A 6,034-nucleotide genomic window follows, 5' to 3' on the forward strand; every position below is an offset into this window, starting at 1 on the left:
ATTGACATTGAAATCAATGTGTTTCAATACAATCTGATAATAATGAATGAACTTTTCAGGCAATATTGCATGAATGCAGATGTTTTAACTGACAAAATATTTGGCTGAGATTTTGAAAGTAATGGATAAAGTATGCAGAAAATCTCAGATGGTAATGTAGATGCAATCTGTTGATCTGAAATGGAGTGACTACTGCTGTGTTAATATAGATGGGGCCACTGTATTCAATATTATTTCAGAGATCAGTCTTTACCTTAACAGTTTTTTCCAGGTTGAGGCCAGGTAGTGACTCGGCTGCCTGGCACTCGGCGAGATGGTGGAGCTGGAGGAATAGATACAAAGAGAGGGGAATGTCTTTAGCACTAAGAATGTTAACCATATCTCTAATATTAATATTATGATTTAGTTATTTCAATGTTAAGAGATTATTACTTACTTTGCCAGTGCAATTGGCTTGGGCTTGAGGGTTCAACTGATATACCAGGCGAGTTGGAAGGTACCTCAGAGATGCAAAGTCACCATTTTCTGGCTCTTCACTGTCATCAGAGTCCCCGAAACGATGGCTGTTACATAACGATATCATTATGGTTATTGCAATCCCAAAATTTCCAAATATACATATAGTACAAGCATCTCTGGTCTATTTTGGAATGCTACGGGAATGTGTTCACATTACATTTTAACAACCCAGAAAGTATCTTACTTGATCAAGCAAAGCCAACAGAGGCAATCGTAACGTTAGATGCTAGAATCCAGCCGATAAAAGTTGACGCTGCAGAACAAACAAAATAGAAGATGGGGACCAAGTTCCATACAGTTAAGTTACGTTAGCATAATAAATCACAAACCGATGCCAATAGTTGTCTGAACCGACTTAAACCGTGATTAAAATGCCGAGGCTTTCATTACAAAGATGGCAGATAGACACTAAAGTTACGTATGAGACCAAACTTGGCAAAATGCAAACGTTAATGCACAGTTAGCTAGAGGCTAGGGCTAAACCATTATCAGTGAGTCAACATGCTAAAGTTGTAGGTAGCTATCATAGCAGAGTGCTTCACTGACTTCATTGACTGAAATACCAGTGCCAATATCACCTTAATCAAGGTTTGCATCGCAAACGTGATTTCAATATATGTATAGCACTAATAGACATTAGCAATAACTCATGCAATTGCGCCTAGCAGCATGCTAGCTAGCAGCTATATGCCGCTAGCATAGTAGCACTATATGGACAACAGCGACACATTAAAACAGACAAGACCAGACTAATGTTAAATAACAATGTGTGTTTTTTAAATCACACTACCATAACATATTCTGCCGAAATTGCTATCCCATTTTAAATCAGATAGGCTACAGACTCATATGAGCATCACAGCTAACAATAACATTAACTTTGCACAAACTGTTGCACAAAATGACAAACGTCTCTGGTTGCACTAACGTTAACGTTAGTCCTAATATCAAACAACGTCATTACAATTAATAAACATGATGATTATAAAACCACAAAGGCCAATGTTTAGCTTTTTGTCGCAATATATTAATAAATATCACTTACTAGAGAGGGTTCAGCGCAACTGTGTCCCAGCAAAGAAAATATCCACTAGTATGACTCTTCTTGGCTCTTGGTGTACAGTCATGGTCAACCGTTACAGTAAATGCGCGTCCGCGCCCGCGGATCCGACATGGGTCCACTCAGGATCCGCTGTTTGACAGTAGAATTTACGGGGCCGCCTGGAGGCGGAGCTGATCCTCTGTGCGGCACCAAAACGAATGCGACAGTCACGCGGGTTTGGCGTCTTGAAGGCGGATCCTAGTCTTGGAGTCTACTGCTGTGTGGGTAGTTCGCGTTTGCTGAAGAGGTTTATGTTACTCTTGTCCAGAGTCCTAGTGCTTTATAAGAGCTATCGCGTTTAAATTATAGGATATTGAGTTAATTTTGCGGTGATGGCTTGTTAGACTGCACTGGTAGTGTTAAGCTACACAACCATTATGTTACTGAACTCCAGGACAAACAACCTGTATCAGCTGTCTGTGTTTTTCCACAAAGCTCTATGCAATCCATGCATAACATTGGTTAGATGCCATTCTGTGAAAATCTATTACCATCATTTACTTTCTTTAAAATTGCATTCAAATATGTCTGACTCTTGTTTGTAGGACCCCTTTGATGAGACGCAGTTCGAGAGTCACAGAGCTGATGGTGTTAGGAAGCTCAAGCCGAATGCCATCCCAGCACTGTTCATCTTCACCCCACCAACACCGCCCAGCAGTCCCACCATACGAATGAGGACCTGCACTGCCTACTCACACACACAGGATTTAGAACACACACGCATGAGGAACTCCACTCACTTTCCTAGCGTTCATGGGCTTCGGAAAACCCTTTTTCCCCAGTGAAAACATCATCATTCCGCGTCATTCACGTCATGTAGTGTGTGAGTCAGAGGTCGGAAACTGGGGCTAGATTTTGCTAACAGAGTTGCCCAGTTAAGGGCACCTCATCACTTTTGTCGTCACGTTGTAGTTCGTTTGTGGTCCATGTTCATATCCAACAGTTTTAATGTGAACTTGGGAATTTGCCGTTTTTGTCACTTGAAAACTGCATATCTTTCTTTCAAAAGTGTCTTACACTATATTTTAAGCAAATACAGTTGTTAATTTAGGATTAGTGAGTGTATGTTTTAACCTTTGTTGTGGCATCCGTGTTTGTCACACATTCCGATAGCAAAGCACATGAACACTTGCTGTGGGAAAAACAAAGTAGCCACGGGGCGGTGCTTGTCATTCCGAAGTGCCATGAATGCACCATCACACTCAAATGATGTAGGTACACACACACATGAGAACCTTGACTCAGACTGCATTACAGGCCTGCCACTCTTCCATGTCACCTCTGAAGTAGTACCAAGAATGTATTCAGAATGTATTATACCATTATGCTATAAGATTGTCTAATACAAAATGAAAAAAAAAAAAAAACTTTTACCATAATATTAGAAATGTGTTTTAATGGCTCTTCCCTGATTTCACTGTTAATTTTAATATGATTTTTCCTGTTGGAGGATCTTCCAGAGAGTCTGTTGTTTAAATGTTGTACAAATGATTGTGTTATGCTAGGATTTGAATGCAAACATTCATAATGTATATGCTATAGTGTAAGAAGTAACCAAAGACATTAATAGATTGTTTAATACAACATATACTTTTACCTCATATTCAAGATCCAAATTATTGCTTTCACTTGCACTTTTGCATATTATTTAATTAAGTTATTTTTATATTGCTAATGTCTGATTTGTTTTTTATGAAAGAGTTTTTTTTTTTAATGAACGACTCTTGAATAGATAAACAAAATCTATGTGTGTCTGGTCTTTTTTCCCTTGGGCATATAGGCTACTGTTCAGTGACAAATAAAAGTCTTGAATCTTGAATCATAGCCTCATCAGTCAGACATTTAACAATAGACACAGTCTGATCATGACACCTAGTAGCTACGAGAAGGGTTAATTTGATATTTAGGAGAAATATTAGATTAAAACAACCAAGAAGTTGTCATTTTTATTTGTAGCCAATGTCTTAATAAGTACCGTAGGCTACGGTGACTGCTATCGGAAAAGTAGGCATACTTTTCTGTCTTGAAACGTTAACCTTGACATTTGTAAAAGCGTTTATATTTTAGCAATATATGGGAAACTTTTTAACATTAACAAACAGTTTATGATAATGAGCGATTTGTTGCAACACCCCAATTTAGTCCATTGGCAGACGTAATAGAATGCTGTGCAGTGATCTGACTTAAGTCTTAAAGATGGCGCCCATGATTTCAGTTGTCGGAACTCTCTATTTACGGCTCTGCTCTCACCGTCTCTGAAAGCATAACCGTGGCTCAACAGGTAGATCTATAGATAGGCTAAACTAATTTTTCAGGCATCTGACCGACCGGGTTGACACTTCAGCGTGAGTCCCATACAATCCCATTAATCCCATACAAACCGAATTTGGCTGCAGTTCACCAGAGTTCACCTAGATGGCGATAGCGGGCGAGTCCAAAATACATGGGGTCCTCTGGAGCTACATGGCTACATTTATTGTTTTCACCTATTTAACAACTGAAACCCTCAGATTTTATTTTATATTTCGCAAAATGGATATGGATTATCAATCAAAAGTGAAATAATCCGGGAGTCATGTCCTTTCGTTTTCTTACAGGTTGGGTCGTTGTTGCCCATAACACGCTAGCATTGATGCTATGCTATGCTATGATCATGCTAATGAATGACGTCATTGACATGTTTGAAAGGCTTTTTAGAACAATTAAGTGACTTTGCCTCCCCTTTCAAACACAATATTCAAATTACTTGAAAAAAAATTATATCCCGAGAAAAGTGGATTTTGAGGGGTACAGCTCCATAGACCTCCATTCATTCTGGACTCGCCCGTGAGTGCCCCTAGATGCAATACCACACCGGAAGCGTTCCGAGAGTGAAGGTTCTCCCCTTATTAGACATTCTCTGGTGAAACTAATCAAATGCGTGTGTCTCACGGCCAATGCGTGAGAGTTGGCACCTATGGGTTTGTAGCCTCAACCAGAGCCTGTTTACTTCCACTGTATCGAACCTGGTTGCAGTTCACTATAGTTCCTCTAGGGGCGGCCGCGAGCTAGCGCAGAATGAATGGGAGTGTATGGGGCTAGACGGGTACATTTATCTGTATTATTGTAAAAAGCTTAGTTTTCTCTAGACTCAACCATAAAGACATGTCTTTCAGTTGGAAAAACCCCAAAAACTAGAAAATTGCTTGAGATTTTGACAATTTATGGTGATTTTATTTTAGTTAGCTCTTTGCCTAGATTGACGCTAATGCAGGAAAGAGGAGTGGATCCCCGCAGCAAGATGGCGTCTCTATTGACGCATTCATTCCAATGAATAGCAGTAGTCAAGGCGACATCTAGTCAATATATTTTTATGGTGGGCCCCAACATCAAAGCCCACTCTAAGCCCATGCCCAGCTGAAGCCCAATTAACCCAAGTAAAGCCCATGGGCCCCACACGGACGCGTTTGCTGGGTTGTAATCAGATTAAACATGTCCATGTAAACGGCCGCTAGGCCTACTGTCTTGAGTGTACTCATTGTAGAACTGTTTTCATTGGGCAACCTGTTAAAGGTGCTTTAAGCAATGTTTTGTGGTTTCTAAACTGAAACATTCACATACAGCAAACATTACCTCACCATCCGCTAGGAGCCTGTGCCCTGACATTGTAAAAAAAAAAAAAAAAAACACTGTGGATAGCCCAGGCTCCAAAAACAGCAACAAAAACAATTGGTCCAGCCTGGACCATAAAATACATAAAACTGTTCCAGGCAATCACTGATTGCTAGCTCTCTATTTGTTTGAACGTCAACAGAAGAGATGTTACCCAACATCGCTTAGAGTACCTTTAAACTCGGTTTAGCAAGCACTAGGCCTTGTGCCATAACACCACATACTCATAAGTTGCACCTCAATTTATTCTCACATGAATGCACATTCCCTAGAATGAATAGTTTTAACTATTATAGTTAATAGTTTTATGAATAGTTTTAACAAGTGCACTACTTTATATTACATTGATGATAAAGTTAGCTAGCATGAAGCTATCGAATAGCTACCGGAGAAATGTGTTAACATTGGGAAATCGAGGATGAATTAGGTTGATAGCATACATTGGATAGTTAAGTAAATGCAATTCCCTGAAACCATTGTGTTCAAAAACAAGCTGAATTTAAAACGAACTGCTAGCCAATTTACCCACTGGCTCCCATTGTGTGCTATAGCATGACTACCCATTCGTGGGGTACCTTTATGCAGACCAAATATACAGCTAGCTGGCTTCTATCAGTTGAGAAAAATACATAATCAAGTTTGTTATTTTGCTTTTTATGTATGATGGTCATGATGGGAACACAGCTGAGCAACATGTTACCAAAACAGATCTGACATGGGTTTAGCAATACCTATGGCAGTTTGCTATATTGCGTTAACGTT

General features: G+C 39.6%; 1 long non-coding RNA gene across 3 annotated transcripts; it reads right to left on the bottom strand.

Annotated features, from left to right (window-relative positions):
• Positions 1-281: 281 nt before the first annotated feature.
• Positions 282-1,809, bottom strand: LOC125302108. 3 transcript variants are annotated; one of them, XR_007194844.1, is made up of 4 exons: positions 1,310-1,540; positions 704-772; positions 437-563; positions 282-322 (listed from the first exon to the last, which is right to left on the bottom strand). It is a non-coding gene; the product is annotated as an uncharacterized LOC125302108 (long non-coding RNA). The 3 variants fall into 3 exon arrangements; XR_007194843.1 differs by lacking the exons at positions 704-772; positions 1,310-1,540 and adding an exon at positions 1,565-1,809; XR_007194842.1 differs by lacking the exon at positions 1,310-1,540 and having other exon boundaries at positions 704-1,154.
• Positions 1,810-6,034: the final 4,225 nt, after the last annotated feature.

The sequence above is a fragment of the Alosa alosa genome, chromosome 10 (assembly GCF_017589495.1).
Source record: "Alosa alosa isolate M-15738 ecotype Scorff River chromosome 10, AALO_Geno_1.1, whole genome shotgun sequence".
NCBI lineage: Eukaryota > Metazoa > Chordata > Actinopteri > Clupeiformes > Clupeidae > Alosa > Alosa alosa.